Source organism: Cygnus olor, chromosome W, assembly GCF_009769625.2.
Source record: "Cygnus olor isolate bCygOlo1 chromosome W, bCygOlo1.pri.v2, whole genome shotgun sequence".
Classification (NCBI taxonomy): domain Eukaryota; kingdom Metazoa; phylum Chordata; class Aves; order Anseriformes; family Anatidae; genus Cygnus; species Cygnus olor.
In genome coordinates, this window is record NC_049199.1 from 311,919 (window position 1) to 337,397 (window position 25,479).

General features: G+C 46.3%; 1 long non-coding RNA gene across 1 annotated transcript; it reads left to right on the top strand.

The window, feature by feature from the left end:
- The first annotated feature begins 19,781 nt into the window (after positions 1–19,781).
- Positions 19,782–23,054, top strand: LOC121062417. The gene is made up of 2 exons (XR_005815546.1): positions 19,782–20,131; positions 22,938–23,054. It is a non-coding gene; the product is annotated as an uncharacterized LOC121062417 (long non-coding RNA).
- Positions 23,055–25,479: the final 2,425 nt, after the last annotated feature.

Below are 25,479 nucleotides of genomic sequence, written 5' to 3' on the forward strand. Positions count from 1 at the left end.
CATAGACTAGCAGTGAAGATGCACATTGACTGCTGAAAGTCCCATTTGTGTTTTAGTGTCTGAACACAAAGAAATCCATGTTGTGTTTGCAGAAGGTTACTTGTAGGGCAGCAAGTCCCACCCTGTGCATGGGAGTGAATTCTAGGACAACTCACAGTGACAGTGCAGGAGGGGACCAGGGAGGTTGGTTTTGTTCCCATCAGTCTGTAATTTCCCTCTTCTTAGAAGCTGTATTCAGGTTTTGTTGCATCTTTAAATATCCTGCTCTTTCTGTGTCTCATAAGCAGCTAATATGGGAAGGGAAGTGTGTGATTATTGGAATGACCACTTGAACAGGAAAGAAAACTCAAAGGTAAAGAGAAGGGATCCCTATTTTCCTTTCATTTAATTTGCTTTAAAATGAAAAGCAACTTGTTAGGAGACCATCAAAATGTTTTCTATAACATTGAAAACTATGCTGTTGGGCTGCCTTACACTTCAGTATGTCCATGTGGTACGATGCAGTGGCTGATTTTTCTTAATAGAGCATCTATCCTCTTCCAGCAGAACTATATACTACAGCGTGGTTTATAGCTCCTTTATAGCCAGGGCACTGAGACCATTTGTAAAGGCTGCTGGAAAATTCCACTTAAAGAAATTCCTTCTTTTGCTTCCTAGTGCGTCGTGTTGGGGGCACACTTTTCCTAGTATCATTTGTTTAATTATGCTAACTAACAGATCTGATTCCTAACCTCCCACTGATCTCAGCCTTATCCGATTAGACTGATAAGCAATCCAAGAATGTTTAATCTAAAGTGTGTGTGTGTGGGGGGGGGGGGGGTCGTACTTTGACGGTTTTCCAAGCCCAGGTTTCCCATTCATTTCTAATCTATGTCATCTTGTGGTAGGCAAAAGAAAGGTTTTCTTCGAATGTGTTTGTATTTAAAGCCCCAAATCCACAATCACATGCACATGTGGTTTTATTTTACTTATAAAAATAAAAATAAAAATAAAAATAAAAATAAAAAAATCTTATTCACCTCCCCAGGCCTAAAAGTGGAAACAATTGCTCCAACGGTGCAAGTGTGCCATGTTTTCCTACACGGGTGCTTTTGTTTGCTCACAGGGCTAACCTTGTTGGTCGCTTAGGAGCGTTTGAACACGTGGTGAGCAATTCTTCTGTGGGCAGGTGGATGTGCTCTGTGCCTGCAGGCTGCACCGTGCCCCAGGCATTTGGAAATACTGGTTTTGTGTGCAGGATTTCATCCGGTCTCAGGCTGGATCTCGTTTCCCCAGCATCTGAGGCTGTAACAAATGAAGCAACACAAGCACCTGTCACGTTTGCCCTTTCAGCCTCCCCTGGTGCTCGAAAAGCACGGGCTGGTTCCCACTGGCATCCTGCTTTAGCAGTGCCTTGGGTGATGCCCAGAACCAACAGGTTCGTATTTCCTCTTCCTCTGTGTTTCTCCTCTTGTTTTTACCCCTAGGTGTACAGGCAGGGCTTCAAATGACAAGCGCCAAGTTTGCAGTGAAATGCAACAGCAAGCTGGTGAGGAGGGCTCAACCCAGGGTAGGTGATTTAACCTTCAGAGCCCACCTGCAAGCTAAATGTCTGCGGGCAGTGGCTGATTTAGGATGTGCCGAGGGGCCAGGAGAGGCCCACACCACCAGCTGAGCCATTTCTAGGAGCTGTCTGGGGATGCTGGCTGACAAAGGCTAGGGCTGAGCCAGGGCACATGCAATCAGTCAAGCAGGGTGGACTGGATGTCTGTGTGCCACCACCCCATCCTTTGTCGTTGATCAGTGAACCTTTTGGGGGCTCAAGCACCAGTCTTCTGGCCCAGTCTTATGAAATATTGAGGCTTCTAACTCCTGCTTAAGCACTTTCCATTTGTATACATAGAAAACTAATTACCTTGGCCTGTCTGTGCCTCTGAGAAAAAGCAGAGTGAAGGTCTTAAGCCATTGGAGTCTTTTCTCTTTGCGAGTTATCCTCCTCTCATTCAAAATCTCCTGGAAGGTGAACTACTAGTAACATAAAAAAGACCTTGCCAGCTGAAGGCATGTTTCCATAGCAAGGCAGAAACCACCAGAGAGATGTTAGTGTGTCTAACAATTCATAGTAGGCTTTGCAGTACTTTGACTCTGAGAGAGGGGTGAATAGCCAAGGATTTCATCTGAATGCACAGCCCTGCTTCCTTGGGGCTGGCATCTTTCGTAGCAGGTGAAATAGTCATAGTTGTGGGCAAGCTCTGTATTAATTCTGTCCTTTGTACTAAATGTCAAGATGAAAAAGATTAGATAATTACCAATACGAGCATTCTTTATATTGTTTATATTTCATGTAAAAACAAAACTAAACAAAAATCCCGAAGGCTCTGATAAGAGATTGTATTGCTGCCTGACCCCAGATCTGGGCACCTAAAGGCTGGTGTGCTGCAGGAGGCACTCCAACTTCCTGGTGCTGGTCCTGCCTCTGTGACCCCCTCCTGGCTCTGCTCTTCAAGTCTCCTGGGCTGACCATTTCTTCTTCCCAGTTCAGCATCACCAAGGGCATAGCATCTTCTCTGCAGGGCTAAATATTGGCCTCTTGGGCACTCACACTGGTGCTGGTTTGTACCTGGGAGCTCTGCTGACAAAAAGCCACTGCTCCATGCCCAGCATCCTGTGATTGCTTGTCAGAGCTTGTCTTTGTTCACGCTTTCCCTCCCCTTATCTCTGCCCAGCATAAATAATTCCTGTGATTTTGATACCTCCTGTGTGTGTGTGTCGAAAACAAGAATGCAAAAGGAGTGCTTGAAAAAATTGTGGACTTTGAATAGCGTTTATTTAAAAAAAAAAAAAAAAAAAACACCAAACAGAACATTTCAGTAATAAGATAAATTAGTTTTGTTGGCAAAGACTGCTGTAAATGATAATGGCAAAAGCATGATATGCAAATTCTGAATGCTACACATGATGAATTACCACATAACTTCACATGGGGTGATGGTGAGACTGAACTCTCTGGGTAGAGCAGAATGAAAAATTGAGTGATGTGCAAAGGCTGAGACATGGCCTTCATCTTTTGCTGTTTTTCTGTTCTGTGCTTATGGTTTCTTTACAGTACTGCTAAACGGCTCTGTTGCTGAGCAACAGCAAGCTGAAATAGCACCAGTTGGAGAAAATCTGCCGATTTACACTGGTCATAAAGTGTCCTCTTACCAGAGTGCAGATTTTGGCAGGAGCATGAAAGCCAGCCCTTGCCTTTAGCCCCTTGTGCTAGTGACCTGCCCCCCTGGGGCACACGTGGCCTGGGACACTGCCAGCCAACCTTTTTCTGAAGGGTTTGACAAGCAGCAAGGTGCATCCTTTGGCCAGAACAGGACCTCCTCTGACCCCAGTCTAGAGTGTGAGTGGCCTCCCTAGGGCTGAGTCCTGGTCTTCTGGGCTCAGGGAGTTTCCAGCCCTGGCTGCAGCACAACACTCTGCCTTCACCTGATTGTACCTGCACAGGAGCAGGCTTCCTGCCTGTGACTTTAGGAAATTACTGATGCAGCCAAATGTCATAAGTATAACAAGCAGAAGTTGGAGGTTTCCTAAATATCTATACTCCCACTTGGACTTCATAATTTTACTTCCCATTTTTTTCTCAACTATTTATGTAATTTAAGAACGAACCTCCCTTTGGAAGAGATGCTCTGCCGCATCCACCAGTCCCCAGCCTGTACCCTTCCTGTTGCAGGGCAGAGGGAAGCAGCAGAGCAGCCCCAGGCTGGGACAGGATGCTGTTTTGCTGCTTGGTTTTTATGGTCTGGGTGGGGTGGTGTAGGGAGAGGTCAAGAAGATCAGCTCATTATTTCTGCTTGTGCATGGGCTGAACAGAGCCCTTCCATTGCATAGGGAAGGAACAGCAAAGGTTTGCTGCTGTCCCCTCCCTTGGTAGCCTGTGACCAAGTTTGGGTAATAAGCAGAATTGTGAGATAAACATAAAATCATGACATTTTTTTTTTAATAGAAAAAGATTCTTTTTACTGGCATCTGCTTTCTTGGCCTTGAGCTTACAGACTTTTCTCTGCAATGGTGTGGGCCTGAAACAATTTTTTCATGAAGTGTTAGAACCTAGTGCAAACTTCAACACCCAAAAGCTGGGGCTTACAGCTACCCCCTCTCCACCATTATTGTGATTTTACCACAAGTCTTGCAAGTGTTAGCAATGCTGCCTGAAATTCATTCATGTCCATTGTGTGTGTGATGATTGTTAATTCACATCTTTCTCCACCATGCTCGAGATCCTCCAGGCAGATTTCTTCATCACATATTTTCTACTTCGCAAACTGTACTCTTTATTCCAGTTCTCTGCTACTATGAAGCTCCCTAAGATGTATCCTATTGCTGTGGTAAGTTGGGTTTAGCCATTAATTAGGAGTCCCATCAGATGCAAAGAGATGCTCTGCTCTTTATTGCTTTATGTCCGATTGCTGTAACTTGTATTTCACAAACAGATTTTTCTTTTTGACTTTTAAATCATTTCCCCACTGTTTAAAAATTCAAGTGTCTTTTCAGGCATCTGTGCTTTTAAATCATTACAGATTAGTCTTGGGAAAGGTCCCTCCAACACAGCACAGCCCTATCTAATCAGGATAGAACAAAAAAAATGTGATGGAAAAAGTCTCTTCATTCAAAGGTGGTGGGTTTTTCTGGTCTTTTGACTTTATAGGGGGAATACCTTGTGCGCTTGCCTTACAATCTGCAAAGTATCTCTCTTCTTGGGTCTTTATACATCACAGCAAGACATCTGATGTTTCTTCACCCTCAGATAATATGCTTGGTTACCTTCTGGATAGGTGACTTTGGAGAGTGGTAGCTTGTAGATGGCAGAGTGGTTTGTGGTTATTAACAGAAATGTCAGTGCAGATAAGCAGAAAGACCAGGCTCCTGATAGCACCCCAAACTGCAAATTAAAAATAAAATCCATATTTACTATATGTTTGTCTTTTATTTGACCCTTCAGCAGTCCTGAAAAAAATACTCAGAGCCAGGCAGCTTGGAATAAGCTTTCTCAAGGAAGTCTTGACTTGGTTTTGCAAAGAGGATCTCCCTGGAGAAGCATAGTTTGAGATCTTGACATTATGCATTAACCTGTGATGTCTACTGGCTCTGGCGAGAAGGATGCCTCCTGTTTGTGCATCTGCAGAGATTTTGGATGGAGTTGAGATGGGAGTGGATACAGAAACATTCATCTTTACCCTGGGCTGTTGCACTGCCTGCCTTTTGGCATTTGGGCAAAGGAATTAAACCAAATGTGAGGTTCTGTTACCCATGTGGAGGGACCTTTTCTCAATCACTTTAGGCAGTAAGTATAGCCATATAATTATTTCAGAGCTATTGAGGGCAGATCTATGGAAGTTTGTGCAAGCTCTTAGGATGAGAAGTAGTAAGTAATGATTGCAAGTGTCATGTTTCAGTGGGAACCACACCACCCCCTGGGCAGATTGTGTTCGCTCACCTAGATCTGCCCTGCCTTTGGCTGAGTTGTGCTCTGAGTCTTGATGTTTTGCCTCATAAGTCAGGAAAATATAGAGTCTGTTCAAATTTGTCTTTGGAAACAAGCCTTTAGTTAATAAACTACTTACCACAGACAACATGTTCGTCACTGTTGCTCCCAGATAGGCACTGAAGAGCGCTGTGAAAAAGAAAGATAATTCCTGGTGAGTTCAGTTGCTTACAGCATGGAGGAGACCAGCAAGGAGAAACATCTCTCACACTGCCTTGGGTAGCTCAGCCACCACTTATGAAAATGCCTGGGCAGGCCCCTCTTAAAGATCTGTCCTTTGCCCAGTGTCCCCTCCAACACCTGAAGCCCATGGAAAGGGCAAAACCAAAAAGACTGAGTGATAAAAAGTGTGACTGTAGAAATAGAGGCTTTTGAAACATGCATGGAAAGTAAATAGGCCAATGGATGGAGTTAAATAGGAAAATAACCCTTCCATCTCTCCTGCCTCTAGGGCTAGAAGGTGGGTCAATGTGATACAAAGCTAAATCTTTTTTATACACACACTGAATGAGCAATAGTTTCACTCCCAGCTCCCTGTGATATTGAAATTTCATATGGAATTGCCTTATAAATAATTCTTCAATCATTCTGCATTGCTTAGCTCATGCCTCTGGTATCCATTTCCATAGACTGGGAAGCTGTGTTGTCTAATTCCAGGTTCAGATTCATCTTGAGCTCCAGTTTTCTCAATGTACACAATTAAACTCAAAGCTAAGTGCCTAATTTCGAATACGTTAGCTAATCCACCGATCGCTTCTTTTGTTTTGAACACAGCTCTTGGCTGGAAGTCAACACACTGCTTTTATTTTGTCAGGGTGTGTTAGAGCAATGGCTCCAACATCTGCCTCAGTCGTTCGTCAGTCTCACCCGAGTCCATCTGCCTGTCTAGAGGTGGCCATCTGGCTTCAGCCCACCTCTAGCAGCAACACATCTTATCTCGTTTCAAAAGGAAGTATGGCAGTAGTGAAAATCCATAGGGTACGTACCACAGGCAATTGCCAGCAAATGTGTCTGCCAGGTGAATGCGTAGAACATGCCTCCAATGGTGATACAGGAGAGGTAGCTGTTGTAGCTCTACAAGCCAGAGTAGATTTTGCTAAAAGGTGTTGCTAAGTTTAGCGCTGTAAAATAAGTCAAAGATGTGTCATTCTTTGGCCAAAGAGATAAAAGCAGCTGAGAAACGGCACAAAACCAAGTTTTTGAGGGCTTAAGCCTGCATGTGTATGCTGAGTTCCTCTCTGCGGTCACTTTGCCGTGGTCTAGGACTAAAGGTGTTCAGTCTAATGCAATCACTGCAGACTTTCCCTGATGCTGCTGAGCTGAATTTGGCCTTATGGTTTCACCAGAGGACATATGAGTGAGCAAGCATACGTTTGAACTCTGAATGTGTCCCTGAGGCCTGCACATTCAGCCTCGTGGCTATGGCTTTTATTAAGCTGCTCCTAAAAGCATCCGAATATATCCAGAAATGAAGTATTTCAGGATAGAAATTCACTTCAGCCAAAAATGCATTACTTGCCTCTGAAGGTTTCCACCGTCATAAAATGAAGTAAGAGAATGCAGAAGTCAATCAAAAGAATTCTTAAAAGAGAAGCGGGTATTTTTTTCAAGCAGCTATTCTCCAATGGAAAACAGATTTGTGACTGTAAATGTTCCAGTCACTCCACTTCCTCTTTTATTCTCTGTGCTTCTGTAGAAAGCTGTGACACAAATCAAATCCTTACCTGCCAACATCCCCACTGCTGATCCAATTGCCGCATTGTTGTGGTTTAACCTGGCTGGCAGCTAAGCACCACACAGCTGTTCGCTCACCCTCCCCCCTCCCTCTCTGGGATGGGGGAGAGAAACAGGAAAATGAAGCCTGTGGGTTGACATAGAAACAGTTTATTAGGACAGAAATAATAATAATAATAATAATAATAATAATAATAATAATAATAATGATAATAGTACTACTACTACTACTGTGTATGAAACAAGTGATGCACAATGCAATTGCTCACCACCCGTTGACCGATGCCCAGCCTATCCCCGAGCAGCCGGTCCCCCCACCCTAGCCAGCCACCCCTATATATTGTTTAGCATGGCATGGAATACCCCTTTGGCCAGTTTGGGTCAGCTGTCCTGGGTCTGTCCCCTCCCAGCTCCTGCTACACCCCTAGCCTGCCTGCTGGCAGGACAGAGCAAGAAGCTGAAAAGTCCTTGGCTTAGTGTAAGCACTGCTCTGCAACAATTAAAACATCAGCATGTTATCAGCACTCTTCTCATCCTAATCCAAAACATAGCACCCTACCAGCTACTAGGAGGAAAATTAACTCTATCCTAGCTGAAACCAGGACACGCATGCAGACAGATGAGTGGAGACGAGATAAATAAAGCAAGCAGGAAAATTCCCCCAGTCCAGGGGTTATTACCTGACTGGAATGGATTGCAGTAGCTGTGTGAATGGGGAGGAAAAAAAAAAAAAAGAGCAATTTATCTGCTTTGTTGTTTCATTTTGTTTTAAAACTAGTTTTGTTGGCTGCTTTCAACCTAATTTGACTGAGCGATAGAAGTTGTGTTTGTTTCAGGAGGTTTTCTAAAAATAATGGCTTGGATGGGAAGAAAATGATGGACCGCTCCCAGAGGAGTGTCTGTGCCCTCGCTTTGGACAAGTGAGAAGAGCCCAAGTTGGTTGGAGCTACAGAGGTGGTTTTGAGATGCTTTTCCCCAAAATGTTCTGTCCCATCCATATGGAACTGTTCATTTATGGTCCCCATAAAACTGTGTGTCATGGTAAAAGTTCTTTTAGAAATGCTACCAGAGTGGATTGCTATTCATTGTCAATTAACTTCCTTAATCACACCTGGGAACCCTTTAATAGTCCACTGAGCCACTTTAGAACCACTTTAATAGTCCACTTTAATAGTCCACTGAGCCTTAGGGGAAAGTGCTTACTGTAGAGTCTGTGCAGCTTACCATGCTACGCAGGAGAATAAAGTGTTTCTTTGGAAAGGTCCCACGTGAATATTAACTGAAAGTATGTGAACATACGTCTGCACCCAAGTTTATAACAATTTTGTTGTAGTAATATCTGCTTGCTAATTCCTTATCAGAAAGACTGTGTTTTGATGCATTTTTAAAAACACTCTGTGTAGAACATTGAAAATAACCTATGAGTCAACTGGTAGCCTCAGCATAGCCTTAGCTATGGAGTGATGAGCAGTATACCCACAGTAATGGAAAATTAGACTGCAGAGGCTCTTTGTAATATATACATTTAGATACAATTGTAAACAAAAGATACCAGATACCAAAAAAAATCTCGTTTTCAAGATATCAAAAATATAAATTCCTGGAGTAAATCCTTAGGTATTGGATTATAGCTGTATTATAAATGCAGCTTTTTGCTGGGCCATAGTGCAGTAATGTAAAGGAGGATGATATGGTCCTGTAATGTTTTTCTTTGTAAATGGAGAAGGGTGTTATCTTTAGGGCATTCTACCATTGACATTTCAGCGTCTGTCCAGGTGATGTTTGGTGTTGCTGTTGCAAGCTGAATGACGGTTGTAGGGAAGAAGAGGTTATGGGGTCCTGATGCCACCAGATAGAGGGTCAAGGCCAAGTTAAAAGGCAAGGTGAAAACAGGCAGATCCCACTTACAGAAGAATGAGCCTAAAGCGCTGGTGAAAACAGGGCTGAAAGAAGAACAAAATGGTCTCACTAGGAGCTCAGCAAACTCCCTGCCGTCCACAGGTCAGTTAGCACTATACAGTGCTATTCCTGCTGTCTTATTCAATACGATACATAGTGAATTTGGTGACCCTAAAGGGTCCAAAGTGTGAAGGATCCAGAGATGTAATGGAGTTATTACCATGTCAGTCTCAGTGACTAATTATTATTATTGTTTAGTACTTAGTAAATATAGGACACCAGTGCCAGGTCTAAGTGACCTGGAAAGAAGGCTGTGTGTCCTTGTTCAAACTTCTGGATCAGGGTCATCAGAAGTAAAGGCTGACATCAAAGGTATGCTTATTAAAGTGAATATATCAGTACATGAACTTCTGGCAGACAGATGATATGCATGGTCTAGCAATCTCCAACTAGATATTAGAGGACCAAAGACCAGTGTGGGAGTATTGCCATGGGGGTCGACAAGCCCCACGGTTGGTGATAACATTGGACTCATAACAATGTGGCCATGAGGAATGTAAAGAAGTTAGAAGGAACAAAGAAGGATGATTCAGGAGACACCTTGCTGTCTCAAATTGCTTGTTCTCCAACTGTTAAGACATGGAAGTTGCTAAGTGTTTGCTGTTGCCGGGCAAAGTTGTTAACCAATGAATAGTTAGTGGAAAAGTACCGCTTGTAGAGCTGATGGTATAAGAAGGGAGCCTGTCCTCAACAAACGTAGTTGAAGTTATTGATCCCTTAAAGAACCCTGGTGTCCGTGTGGTCCTTACGCCACAAATGACACCCGAACAGGGACAACCTGAAGAACAGGAACAGGGACAAGCTAACAGAACAGGGACAAAACCAAAAAATGAATGAACAGAGGCAGGCTAATGGCACAGGGACCAGGACAGGAACAGGGACACTGATCGCCTCATGAAGATAGGTTCGGCCAAACTCAGCAAGCTGAAAAAAGTGACTTCGTGCTGAACGGAAGTACACCCAAGCTGAAAGGAAGCTCAAGCTGCTGAGAGAAGCGGACACTGCCCTGAAAGGAAGCACATCCGAGCTGAAAGGAAGCTCAAGCTGAGAGAAGTGGACCCGCGCACACAACTGCCCCTCACTGGCCGAAGGTAAGCAGTTGCGCACCATGGGGAATCATATGGCCTTAGAAACAAAGAATGTCCTGGGAACCTTCCAGCTTATTCCCTTTATTACGAATCAGACAGTTTACGATCTTGAAACATGGGACCAAATTGAGGTCAAGCTTTGGGACTCTGCTACTAAAAATGACAAGGTTGCAGCTGGATTGCTTGGCACCTGGCAAGCAATCTTTGAGGCCTTAACAACCCATGTGGGACCACAATCAGAAACATGTGGTTTGCCAGACAGTGAGGGAGCTGCGGGCTCGTCCACCAATCTGCTTGCTATGCCATCAGCCCCCATGCCGCTACCACCATCACAGGCCTTTGCTGTTATGCCCCCTGATGACCTGGACTATCCTTTTGATCCAGGCCCTATAGGCCCTGAAAAGGAGCCGGATCTGTTTCCCTTCGATCCGGGAGGAATAGGATACATAGGGCCCGAAGGCCGAGTTGCTTAACAACTTAAAGCAAGATATATTGTTCCCACAACTAGCTCCTGAAACTCAACGGTGTTTGTAATCAAGAAAAGGAATGGAAAGTGGAGACTGTTACACGATCTGAGAAAAATTAATGAAGCCATGGAAGGTATGGGAGCACTTCAACTGGGATTGCCATCTTCAACTATACTCCCCCAGTCACAGACATTAACAGACTTAAAGGATTGTTTGTTACACATTTGCCAGGATTCGGAAAACTTCGCTATGTTCATGTTTCAATTAATACCTTTTCTGCCTGTATTTTTGCATCTGTTCATGCAGGAGAAAAGGCAAAGGGTGTGTGTAAACATCTTCTGTCAGCTTTTGCAACATTGGGAGTGCAAAAAATGATTAAAACAGATAATGGGCCAGGATATCTGGCCCACACAACCCACTTTTTTTTCAACAAGTGGGGCATTCAACATCTGACAGGTATACCCCATTCTCCCACGGGTCAAGCAGTTATTGAACGTGCCCATGGTACCCTAAAAGCTATGATTTAAAACCAAAAAAGGGGGAGTATGGGTATGACCCCCCAGGAAAGGATAGCTAAAGCATGCTATGTTCTTAATTTTTTAAATCGATGGACAGAGGAAGGTCCTCCAATTCACAAACATTTTAATCATAATACCTTAAACTCAGTTAAAGAAAGGGCACAAGTCATGGTAAAAAATTAAAGCACCAATCATTGGGAAGGACCCTACTCTCTAATAACTTGGGGCCGAGGTTATGCTTGTGTTTCAACAGGAGCCGGTCCTAGATAGGTGTCAGCACGATGGGTCCGTCCGTCCATCTCATCATCTGCCTTAACATGATCACAGCACTCTCCTCCGCGGTTTGGATTCCAGCTCAACCAAAAAACGATGTATGGGAGAGTCCCTCTGGCACATGCAGGACCCACAAACAAGGACTCCAGGAGCTGGAGGTGCAGGCAGAGCCCCCCCGAATGGGCAGCACTCAGTGCCTGCCTCTCCCAGGGATGTGCTTAAAAAGTTTGTTAGTATGCCTGTGTTGTGGTTTAGCCCGGCTGGCAGCCAAACACCACACAGCCGTTCGCTCACCCTCCCCCCTCCCTCTCTGGGATGGGGGAGAGAAACGGAAAAGTGAAGCCTGTGAGTTGAGATAAAGACAGTTTATTAAGACAGGAAAATAATAATAATAATAATAATAATAATAATAGTATTAATAATAATAATGTGTACAAAACAAGTGATGCACAATGCAATTGCTCACCACCCGTTGACCAATGCCCAGCCTATCCCCGAGCAGCCGGCCCCCACCCACCCCGGCTAGCCACCCCTATATATTGTTCAGCATGACGTCAGATGGGATGGAATACCCCTTTGGCCAGTTTGGGTCAGCTGTCCTGGGTCTGTCCCCTCCCAGCTCCTGCTGCACCCCCTAGCCTGCTCGCTAGCAGGACAGAGCGAGAAGCTGAAAAGTCCTTGGCTTGGTGTAAGCACTGCTCTGCAACAATTAAAACATCAGCATGTTATCAGCGCTCTTCTCATCCTAATCCAGAACATAGCACCCTACCAGCTACTAGGAGGAAAATTAACTCTGTCCTAGCTGAAACCAGGACAGATATCCACCCCTTATTCCATACCATTTATGTCATGCTCAGGTTACACTCTTTCCAATATGTTCTAATTAGTCACCATTTTCATCTATGGTATATAGCAACCATGGTAGTGATGACATACAGTACTATATGATAATTAACATACTACAATTCAACTCATGGGCTATTCTCACCCAGTATTAAATCCCCTTGAGGTACACACCGGACCTCCCCATTCTTTTGCATCACCCACCAAGTGCATCGAGGTCCCTGAGCAAAAGCAATCCCACGAAAGGGTTTGCCTTTTCCTGAGGCAGGAGTAGCCCAGACTGTCTTACCCAGCATGTTTCTTACGTGCACTACAGGAACTTTATCCCCTTCTACAGTGCGTAACAGGTTTGATTGGGCAGGTCCAGCTCGGTTGGCAGATCCTCTAGTATTGACTAACCAGGTGGCCTTTGCCAAATGTGTTTCCCAATTTTTGAATGTCCCAGCACCCATTGCTTTCAGTGTAGTCTTTAACAGTCCATTGTATCATTCAACTTTCCCGGAGGCTGGTGCATGATAGGGGATGTGATACACCCACTCAATACCATGTTCTTTGGCCCAAGTGTCTATGAGGTTGTTTCGGAAATGAGTCCCATTGTCTGACTCAATTCTTTCTGGGGTGCCATGTCACCATAGGACTTGCTTTTCAAGGCCCAGGATAGTGTTCCGGGCGGTGGCATGGGGCACAGGATATGTTTCCAGCCATCCGGTGGTTGCTTCCACCATTGTAAGTACGTGGAGATTGCCGTTGCGGGTTTGGGGGAGTGTGATGTAATCAATCTGCCAGGCCTCTCCATATTTGTATTTCAGCCATCGTCCTCCATACCAAAGAGGCTTTGACCATTTGGCTTGCTTGATTGCAGCACATGTTTCACAATCATGAATAACCTGTGCTATAGTGTCCCTGGTCAGGTCCACCCCTTGGTCACGAGCCCATCTGTATGTTGCATCTCTACCTTGATGGCCTGAGGTGTCATGGGCCCATCGGGCTATAAATAATTCACCTTTATGTTGCCAGTCCAGGTCCACCTGAGCCACTTCAATCTTAGCAGCCTGATCCACCTGCTGGTTGTTTTGATGTTCTTCAGTGGCCCGATTCTTGGGCACATGAGCATCTACATGGCGTACCTTTACAACCAGGTTCTCTACCCGGGCAGCAATATCTTGCCACAATGCAGCAGCCCAGATGGGTTTGCCCCGGCGTTCCCAGTTGTTCTGCTTCCATTGCTGTAGCCACCCCCACAGGGCATTTGCTACCATCCATGAATCAGTATAGAGATAGAGAACTGGCCACTTTTCTCGTTCAGCAATATCTAAGGCCAGCTGAACGGCTTTCACTTCTGCAAACTGACTCGATTCACCTTCTCCCTCAGCAGCTTCTGCAACTCGTCGTGTAGGACTCCATACAGCAGCTTTCCATCTCCGATGCTTTCCCACAATACGACAGGACCCATCAGTGAACAGGGCATACTGCTTCTCATTTTCTGGTAGCTTGTTGTACAGTGGGGCTTCTTCAGCACGGACCACCTCCTCCTCTGATGATATCCCAAAGTACTTGCCTTCTGGCCAGTCCATAATCACTTCCAGGATTCCTGGGCGACTGGGGTTTCCTATTCAAGCCCCCTGAGTAATCAGTGCAACCCACTTGCTCCATGTAGCATCAGTTGCATGATGTGTAGAGGGGACCCTTCCTTTGAACATCCAACCCAGTACCGGCAGTCGGGGTGCCAGGAGGAGCTGCGCTTCAGTACCGACCACTTCTGAAGCAGATCAAACTCCCTCATATGCTGCCAATATCTCCTTTTCGGTTGGAGTATAGCGGGCCTCAGATCCTCTGTATCCCCGACTCCAAAACCCCAGGGGTCGACCTCGAGTTTCCCCAGGTTCTTTCTGCCAGAGGCTCCAGGTGGGACCATTCTCCCCGGCTGCGGTGTAGAGCACATTCTTTACATCTGCTCCTGCTCGGACTGGCCCAAGGGCTACTGCATGAACTATTTCCTGTTTAATTTGTTCAAAGGCTTGTCGTTGCTCAGGGCCCCATTCAAAAGCATTCTTCTTACGGGTTACTTGGTAGAGCGGGTTTACAATCAGACTGTAATTTGGAATATGCATTCTCCAAAACCCCACGACACCTAGGAAAGTTTGTGTTTCCTTCTTGCTAGTTGGTGGAGACATAGCTGTTATTTTGTTGATCACATCCATTGGGATTTGACGACGTCCATCTTGCCATTTTATTCCTAAAAACTGGATCTCTCGTGCAGGTCCTTTGACTTTATTTTGTTTTATGGCAAAACCGGCCTTCAGAAGGATTTGGACTATTTTCTTCCCTTTCTCGAAAACTTCCTCTGCAGTGTCACCCCACACAATGATGTCATCGATGTACTGCAGGTGTTCAGGAGCCTCCCCCTGCTCCAGCGCAGACTGGATCAGTCCATGGCAAATGGTAGGGCTATGTTTCCACCCCTGGGGCAGCCGATTCCAAGTATATTGGACACCCCTCCAAGTGAAAGCAAACTGTGGCCTGCACTCTGCTGCTAGAGGGATGGAGAAAAATGCATTAGCAATATCAATTGTGGCATACCACTTGGCTGCCTTTGATTCCAGTTCGTACTGGAGTTCTAGCATGTCCGGCACTGCAGCACTCAGTGGTGGCGTGACTTCGTTCAGGCCACGATAGTCCACTGTTAGTCTCCACTCACCATTAGACTTTCGCACTGGCCATATGGGACTATTAAAAGGTGAATGGGTCTTGCTGATCACTCCTTGGCTCTCCAGTTGACGAATTAGCTCGTGGATGGGAATCAGGGAGTCTCGGTTGGTGCGATATTGCCGCCGGTGCACAGTTGTGGTAGCGATTGGCACTTGCTGTTCTTCAACCCTCAGCAACCCCACAACAGAAGGGTCCTCTGAGAGACCGGGCAAGGTAGACAACTGTTTAATGTCCTCTGTCTCTAAGGCAGCTATGCCAAAAGCCCAGCGGAACCCTTTTGGGTCCTTGAAATATCCTCTTCTAAGATAGTCTATGCCACGGATGCACGGAGCATCCGGGCCAGTCACAATACGGTGCTTTTGCCACTCATTTCCGGTTAGACTCACTTCAGCTTCCAATACAGTTAACTGCTGGGATCCCCCTGTCACGCCATAAATACAGATGGGCTCTGGCCCTTTACAGCTTGATGGCATTAGAGTACATTGTGCACCGGTGTCTACTAGAGCCTTATACTTCTGTGCGTCACACGTGCCAGGCCATCGAATCCACACAGTCCAATAAACTCGGTTGTCCCTTTCCTCCCCCTGGCTGGAGGCAGGGCCCCTCTAGTCCTGGTCAGAATCTTCATTTCTGTGTTTAAAAGACTGCCTGCTAGAAGTTGGAGCAGCAAACTTTTCAGAGAACCCCTTTCTCCCGATTGTTTTCTTTTGCAACTCACGTACCCGTGCCTCTAGGGTCTCAGTAGATTTTCCATCCCATTTTCTCATGTCCTCTCCATGGTCACGTAGGTAAAACCACAGGGTGGCGCAGGGTGTGTACCCACCATATTGTCTTCTTTCCACGGATGAACGTTTACCCCTAATAGCTGAGACACTGGTTTGTACAGGTGGGGAAGAAAATAAACTCTCTTTAAGTTGGTGGACCTCTTCAAAAAGTTTCTCCAAAGTATTCTCTTTTAGTTGGTGGCCACTGGTTCGTTCAGGTGGGGGGGAAGATAAATTCTCTTTAAGTTGGTGGAACTCTTCAGAGAGTTTCTCCACAGCCGAGACGCAGGCCTGTAGGGAAGAGGAGAGATTTCCTTCGTACTCCCGGAGTTGTTTAGCCATTTCACCCACTGTGGGGTCTTCACCGTCTTTCCAGGTTATTATTGTCAATGAGCTGGCCCATGATGATGATGCATTCCGTACAAACTTCCGCCACATGGGTCGAGTACACTGGACTTCATCTGGATCTGTGGATATTTGTGCGTCGTCTAGCTTCTTATAAATTACTTCCCGTACGGCTAATTCCCTCAGGTACTGAATTCCCTTCTCCATGGTGGTCCACTTGCCTGGTAGACGTACAAGTTCTTCCTTGAAGGGATACCTTTCCTTCACAGCTGACAGGAGACGCCTCCAGAGGCTGTGAGATCGTGCTCCATCTCCAATTGCTTTGTCAATGCTTGCATCTCTAGCAAGGGATCCCAACCGCCTGGCTTCCCTGCCTTCTAATTCCACACCATTGGCTCCAGTGTCCCAGCACCGGAGCAGCCAGGTGACAAGCTGTTCACCTATACAGCGACCAAAATCTTTTCGCACATCTCGTAGCTCACGCTGGTATAGGGTTCGGGTAGTTACTGTTGATTTTTCGACATCCTCATCCTCATCTTCATCCTCCTGCACACTTGATGGCCCAGCCCCGTCTTCTCCATACCCAGACTTAGCAGAAGACTTTCTGCGTTCTAAACGACCTGAGTCTCTATACCATTTTTTCACCTTTTCTACAGGGGCAACTTGCACTGCTACAGCTCGCTTCTCCGACCCAGCCACAGGGCCTGCCACAGGGGTTGGAATACCCTCTGCAGGGGCAACTTGCACTGCTACAGTTCGTTTCTCTGACCCAGCCACAGTAGTGGGAGCGGCTGCAGGAGCTGGAGCGGCTGCAGGGGATGGAGTGGCTGCGGGAGCTGGAAATGGAACAGCTGCAGGAGCTGGAACTGGAACAGCTGCAGGAGCTGGAACGGCTGCAGGAGCTGGAGCCGGAACGGCTGCGGGAGCTGGAGCTGGAACGGCTGCGGGAGCTGGAGCTGGACCGACTGCAGGAGCTGGAGCTGGAATGGCTGCAGGAGTCGGGACTGGAACGGCTGCAGGGTCTGTCACTAGGTTGATAGTAGCATCAATTGCAGCTCGATAGGCACAAGCCAGACCCCAGCACGCCACAGTGATTTGTGTCACTTTGGAACTGCCAGAGTCATGACACCTTTTTTTCAAGCATTCTACCAGTTTTTTAGGATTTTGCAGTTGTTCAGGGGTGAATGTCCAAAACACTGGAGGTGCCCACTGCCCTAGAAACCTGCCCATATCCTCCCACACTCCCTGCCACTCGCAACTATCCCGCCTCAAGACAGATCTCCGGATGAGATTCCTAAGTAGTTGTTTAACCTTCAACAAAACCTGAAGCGCATTCAGGAGACATAACAACAAGAACATGCTGGTCTGAGTATCCCAAGGATATTCAACATCTTGGAGAGCTACCGTAACTAGCTCGGGGGATAAGAGGTTGGTGAAGGAGGAAGGGAGAGTGAACAGGTAGGAAAAAATATCTTCCCCTGTCCCCTCCACAGATTGACTCCCTGACGAAAAAAGGCAATAGGTGTAATTGCTAATAGTTTCTGAGATATGGTTTCCGAAGTATGGAGTCGACGACAGTGCTGAGTACAAATACCAGGTTAGAGTCATGACCAGAAATCTCATCATTTCATAAGCCATCGTTACACCACACAGTACCATAACAATCTTAAACCAGGGCCCGGAAAGGATAAACAGCACGACAGGGAGCACATACAGAAAGTAACGTGCTATAAAACTCAATTTGGGAAACAGGCACAGCAGACTTGAGATTAAGGCAATCAACATTGTGACTAGCAACTATTAAGCAGGTCCAATACTTATACCAATTTTAGTTTAACACACTCTGGTCAAATCTGTCGATATCTCAACCCTTCGAGCCCCACATTGGGCGCCAAATGGACTGTTGTGGTTTAGCCCGGCTGGCAGTCAAACACCACACAGCCGTTCGCTCACCCTCCCCCCTCCCTCTCCGGGATGGGGGAGAGAAACGGGAAAGTGAAGCCTGTGAGTTGAGATAAAGACAGTTTATTAAGACAGGAAAAATAATAACAATAATAATAATAATAATAGTATTAATAGTAATAATGTGTATGAAATAAGTGATGCACAGTGCAATTGCTCACCACCCGTTGACCGATGCCCAGCCTATCCCCGAGCAGCCGGCCCCCCCTCCACCCCGGCTAGCCACCCCTATATATTGTTCAGCATGACGTCAGATGGTATGGAATACCCCTTTGGCCAGTTTGGGTCAGCTGTCCTGGGTCTGTCCCCTCCCAGCTCCTGCTGCATCCCTAGCCTGCTCGCTAGCAGGACAGAGGGAGAAGCTGAAAAGTCCTTGGCTTGGTGTAAGCACTGCTTTACAACAATTAAAACATCAGCATGTTATCAGCGCTCTTCTCATCCTAATCCAAAACATAGCACCCTACCAGCTACTAGGAGGAAATTTAACTCTGTCCTAACTGAAACCAGGACAGCCTGCTAGTTTTTCTCTGTGTTTTAACTTGTGTTAATTGTGTTTTCTTTGTTTGTGTTAATCATGCTTTCTTTGTTAATAAAGAAGGGGGAGATGTGGGAGTGTGGCCATGGGGGTCGACAAGCCCCATGGTTGGTGATAACATCGGACTCTTAACGATGAGGCCATCAGGAATGTAGCGTTTAGAAGGAACAAAGAAGGGTGATTCAGGAGACGCCTTGCTGTCTCTCACTGCTTGTTCTCCAGCCCTTAAGACATGGAAGTTGCTGGGTGTTTACTGTTGCTGGGCAAAGTTGTTGACCAATGAATAGTTAGTGGAAAAGTACTGCCATAGAGCTAATGGTATAAGAAGGGAGCCTGTTCTCAATAAAGTAGTTGAAGTTATTTCTCCTTAAAGAACCCTGGCCTCGGTGTGGTCATTACGCCACAGACCAGCATTGAGAAATTGCAAGTGTCCAAATACCTAGCAGATTATGGTGTTGTAAGAGTAAAGCATTATTACTTCTTTGTTTTCATTAGCATCAACCATCATGTGTTGAGATCGCTCAGCAAGTTTTGTGCCTGGAGAGGTAAATTTGCATGATACTTTTATATGGTGGCTTAAATAGTTGAGACACTTGTGGTTGATGATGGCAGGGAATGTTTCTCTTGAAACAAAAATGAATTAATGTGTCACAGCAATATGGCTTACATTAAGGGCATTGAATTACATATGATCTGTAATGGGTAAAGCTTTGTTTGTTCATTAAATGTTGCTGATAGGGCAGTTTCAACGGTTGACTGCTTATACCCCCAATATCCTGTTGAAGGAAAAAAAACAAGTATGGGAACTTCCTGTTATGTTAACAATTGCAATAGAAACCAGCTCCAAATAAGGGCAAAATGGCATTTCTCCTTGCATGGGAACACACACACCGCAGCAAAGTCACGACCCCAACGCAGAGGAAGACGATGATCTTCATCCTCACGACCACCAGAGGACTGACGAAGACCCCCTAGCAACAGGCCTTGCAGTGTAAGAAGACACCAGGATGTGCCACTAAAAACCCGGAACCACAAGACTATAAATCGAGACTCTGGTGTGCTTAGGTGCGCGCCGTTGGCGGAGCAGGAGACTCCCCGGCCGCCCAGCGCTGTTTTACTTATTGCTGCTTGCTGAATTGCTCAAATAAATTGAATTCGATCTACCCTACCCACGATGTGTCGGGAATGATTTCTACCAAAACTAATTTATAACAAATTGGTGCCGTGACTCGGATAGTGGTAGCTTGGCTGGATCCCTCCCAGGGGAGGCGCGCCCCGCTGATTTTGCGGTCCCTGTCTGGAGGTCCCCAAGCCAACGCACCCCTACCGACGAACCTAAAGTTCCAGCGATAAGTAAATAAACAACCGGTAACCCCTTAATCTTTGTGCACGAAGCTCCGAACGAAGACTCAGGAGTGAGTAAGTATAGGCCGGTTATCCGTTCGGTTGGGGTTGGGAAGCCCAGAGTGTGCCTGTGTGAGACGTCCAATCGAGGACGAAGCGAGTGCGGACTCCCTGGTAGTGCGGTTCCCACCTCCCGCGAGGGACTGGGCCACGAACGGGAGGTGAAGACCGTGTGTGTGTGTGAAGGCACTCTGGAAGATGGGACAGAAGAAGAGCAAGTCTTCTGGTCCCATGGGTGGGTCGGAACCCAAGGCTAGGTTGCCCCCGATACCACCGGAAAGCCCGTTAGGGTTAATGATTAAAAATTGGAACAATTACCCCTCTAGGCGGGGTAAGGATAAAGTTAAGATGATACATTATTGTATGGAAGTCTGGGGTGGGAAGCAAATTAGGGGCTCACCCGTTATATTGGCCCGTGTTTGGGTCCTTTGAGGAATGGATCTGTCAGGCTCTAAACCTTTATGTGAATTCAAAGGAGCCTTTCAGCCTAGAGGAGAGTGAGTATGCACACCTATGGATAGGATCTGAGACCCGAGCCAACTTATACCCATTAAGAGAAAAAGGGGGGAGGAAAAAGAATGAACGGAATGAGGAAGAAGTCCCACTTTCACCCCCCCCCCCCTTATATACCCCCTCCTCCCTCACCTCCAGCCCCCCCCACGGCTCCGGGCTACCATAGTGACTCTGATTCGGCCACGGACACCCCTCGGGGAACTAGACGGGTAACTCAGAGCCAAACTAGAAATCGAGAGGGTGAGGGTAGACTATATCCCCTAAGAGAGGTTGCAATGGGAGGGCCCCAACCCGGTATGGGATACGTCTCCATCCCCCTAAATACGGGAGACGTCAGAGAATTCAAGAAGGAAATGGGAAATCTCTTAGAAGATCCTCTTGGAGTCTCTGAGCGAGTAGACCAGTTCTTGGGGTCTAATGTTTACACCTGGGAAGAACTCCAGGCCGTTTTAGGTATATTATTCACTGCAGAAGAGAGGAATATGATCCGGAGGGCTGGAATGCGAATCTGGGACCAGTAACACCAGCAGGGTCCTGCGGGAGATCTTAAATGGCCCCTACAGAGGCCTAACTGGAATAACCAAAATGAACAAGATAGGGGTCATATGCAGGATTTAAGGACTATTATTGTACAAGGTATAAGGGAGTCAGTCCCTAGAGGACAAAATATAAATAAAGTCTTTAGTGAACATCAGAAGAAGGATGAAACTCCCACAGAATGGCTGGAGAGATTAAGGAAGAACCTCCAGCTTTATTCGGGACTGGACCCCGGTACACCAGTGGGACAGGCCTTGTTAAAAACGCAATTTGTGGCAAAATCATGGGGGGGATATCAGGCGGAAATTAGAAAAATTAGAGGATTGGCAGGATAGAGGGATGGATGAACTGCTGAGAGAAGCTCAGAAGGTATATGTGCGAAGAGAAGAAGAGATTCATAAAAGGCAGGCCAGGATTCTAGTGGCAGCAGTCCGGGAAGGACAAAAAGGGCCCCCCCCTCGCCCGAAGGGTGTTCCGCTACCACGAAAAAGACCTCCGAGGAGCCAGAGTGATCAGAGGGATCTAAGACAGATAGAATGTTTTTATTGCCAAAAGAAGGGACACATGAAAAAGGACTGCAGAAAACGCTTACAAGATGAGCGAATGTTTAAAAAAGAATAGGGGAGTCAGGGGCTCCATCTACTGGGGACTTCTGGTATAACGGAGCCCTTGATAAAATTGAAGTTAGGTCCCCAGCATCAAGTGGAGTTCCTTGTGGACTCTGGGGCAGAAAGATCGACTGTCCAAATGGTACCCCGGGGATGTCAACCTTCCTCGGAGAAATTACAGGTGATAGGAGCCAAAGGAGAGCCCTTTAGGGTCTCAGTAATAAAGGGGGTGAAAATAGAGACCCCAGCCCAAAGTTGCACAGGATCCTTCTTATTAGTACCAGAAGCTGAATATAACCTGTTGGGAAGAGACTTAATGGTTAAGCTAAAAATTAATTTGGAGGTGAAAAATAAAGGAATTGAGGTTAAATTATATGCCCTCATGGTAGAGGACGAGGCAAAAATAAACCCTGAGGTGTGGTATTCTCCCGAATCAGTAGGCCGTTTAGATATTAGTCCCTTTGAAGTCACTATCAGGAATCCCGAGACTCCTATCAGGGTAAAACAATACCCAATGTCTCAAGAAGGCAGGGAGGGGCTGCAACCAGTAATCGAGAGGCTACTACAACAGGGATTACTGGAGACTTGCATGTCACCTCATAACACTCCTATATTACCTATCAAGAAATCTGATGGCTCTTATCGGCTAGTCCAAGACTTGAGGGAGGTCAACAAAAGAACAATAACCAGATTTCCTGTAGTAGCTAACCCACATACCTTGCTGTCAGCTGTCCCCAGCGCAGAAATGGTATAGTGTCATAGACCTAAAAGATGTGTTTTGGGCATGTCCTTTAAAAAGGGAATGCAGGACAGCATTCGGGGTCTTAACTCAAGACTGGGCAGGGAAAAAGAAACCCGTGGGATATCTTTCTAAACTTTTGGACCCCGTGAGTAGGGGATGGCCCACCTGTCTCCAGGCAGTGGTCGCGGCTGCGCTCTTGGTGGAAGAAACGCATAAAATCACCTTTGAGGGTGAACTGAGGGTATTGTCACCTCACAATATAAGGGGGATCGGGCAGCAAAAGGAGTAGTACAACGCCCCCCCCCTCTAGAGATGGCCATACACAGGATCAAACCAGGAGACCAGGTTCTGATAAAATCCTGGAAAGAGACCTCTTTAACTCCTCATTGGGAAGGACCCTACCTTGTTCTACTTACCACAGACACAGCTGTCTGGACAGCCGAGAAAGGATGGACTCACGCCAGCCGAGTTAAAGGACCAATACCGGAGGAACGGTGGAGAGTGACCAGCCGACCCGGAGACTTGAGGCTGACCATGCGAAAAGGGACTGATGAGTGAATTCGTAATCGTATGATCGGTAACCTTCTCTAAGGAATAATAGGTTCACTGTAAACAAAACCGGGAAGTAGGGGAAGGGAAATTCTTTAATGTACCCAGACCCATACATCAGAAGGGTAACGCGCCTAAGGAGGAGTGAGTAACTGGGACTGGGAGTGGCTGGAAGAGGGAAATCGGTACCTAGGCCCCTGAAGATTACCCTTGCTGCCGTGAAGAAAGTGAACCCCGCTGCTTGAGGCAACCAAGTAGGCTGGCGAGGCAGAGGAGTACAACAGTGAGGAGAGTTATTTGGTACCCACCCCTATTTGAGATGATGGAGTCTGGCCGAATAAACCGCCCTAGTACCCACCATAACTCGAAGCCGCCTCCCCAGAATTATAAAAGGACGTTGCCCTTCTGGTGTATGTTGGCGCTACCTCTCCTATTGACTATCCCCTGTCCGGCTGGGGCCGACCAGGGATATTCGCACCAGCCCTTTAAGTGGAGTTTAATTAGGTGGGAAGACCAAGTTATCATTAACCAAGTAACTACGGCGGGTGCACCAAGTTTTCTCACATCCCTTTGTCAACTGGCACCCATAAGCCCGTGTCTGAACCAAATAGGTTTCTACCTCTGCCCCAGCTCGAACCCAGGAAGGGGCCCTGTGGAAATTGATGCAAGTAAGCTACCAGCTGTTAAATGCTACCAACCCTAACCTGACTGAGCGGTGCTGGCTTTGTTATGGGGTAAGGCCGCCCTTTTACGAAGCTGTGGGGGATCAATGAGAAGGCCCGATGGGTAAATGGATCCAATCCCTCACAATGTACATGGGGGAAAGAGGGTCAGGGCATAACGCTGACCCAAGTGACTGGGAAGGGGAGATGTGTGGGACAAGTCCCACCCAATAAAATGCACTTGTGTGCAAATCAAACTAACATCGGAAGTATAAAGAAACCGGCAGAATGGTTATTACCAGCGAAGGATGCTAGGTGGGTATGCTCAAAGATAGGAGTTACCCCTTGTTTATCCCTGGACTTGTTCAATGGGTCTGTAGAATTCTGTGTTCAAGTAATAATCATCCCAAAGATAGTCTACCACCCAGAGAATTTTATGTATGACAATCAGATCAATCAAGAACACCATTTGACAAAACGGGAACCAATTTCCACACTGACAGTGGCTACCCTAATGGTTTTTGGGGGGGGTGCAGGGGTAGGCACAGGAGTTGCTTTGCTAATCAAACAAGGAAGAGAGATCACCTCCCTGAGAGCAGCTGTGGATGAAGATTTAGCCAGAATTGAAAAATCTATCAGTGCTTTAGAAAAATCTATGAGATGGTTATCCGAAGTGGTATTACAGAATCGCAGAGGACTAGATTTATTGTATTTACAACAAGGAGGATTGTGCGCCGCACTCAGGGAGGAATGTTGTGTATATGCTGATCATACTGGGATTGTGAGGGATACCATGACCAAACTTAGAGAAGGATTGGAAAGGAGAAAAAGAGAGCGGGAGGCCCAGCAAAGCTGGTACGAGTCCTGGTATAATCACTCGCCATGGCTCACCACTCTGTTGTCAACAATAGTTGGCCCGCTGATTTTATTAACCCTAGGACTGACATTTGGTCCTTGTATCCTTAACAAAGTCATAGCTATTGTTAAAGGTAGATTGGAGGCTGCTCATCAGATGCTTATGAGGACAAAGTACAAATCAATAAATGATAGGCCCATACTAGAGGAAACATTAATCCTGAGTCAATTAGAACTAAATAGATTTAATGAACAAAATGATACAGAGAAAAAGGGGGGATTGTAATGGGTAAAGCCTTGTTTGTTCATTAAATGTTGCTGATAGGGGGGTTTCAACGGTTGACTGCTTATACCCCCAATATCCTGTTGAAGGAAAAAAAAACAAGTATGGGAACTTCCTGTTATGTTAACAATTGCAGTAGAAACCAGCTCCAAATAAGGGCAAAATGGCATTCCCCCTCGCATGAGAACACACATACTGCAGCAAAGTCATGACCCCAACGCAGAGGAAGACGACGATCTTCATCCCCACGACCACCAGAGGACTGATGAAGACCCCCTAGCAACAGGCCGCGCAGTCGTAGAAGACACCAGGATGTGCTACTAAACCCGGAACTACTAGGCTATAAATCGAGACTCTGGCGAGCTTAGGTGTGCGCCGTTGGCGGAGCACGAGACTCCCCGGCCGCCCAGCACTGTTTTACTTATTGCTGCTTGCTGAATTGCTCAAATAAATTGAAATTCGATCTACCCTACCCACGATGTGTCGGGAATGATTTCTACCAAAACTAATTTATAACATCTCTTACTGAGGGCCTAACTTCATCTCTCATACTGAGGACATAACTTCATTATCATTTATCGAGGACAGGCTCCCTTCTTATACCATTTGCCCCA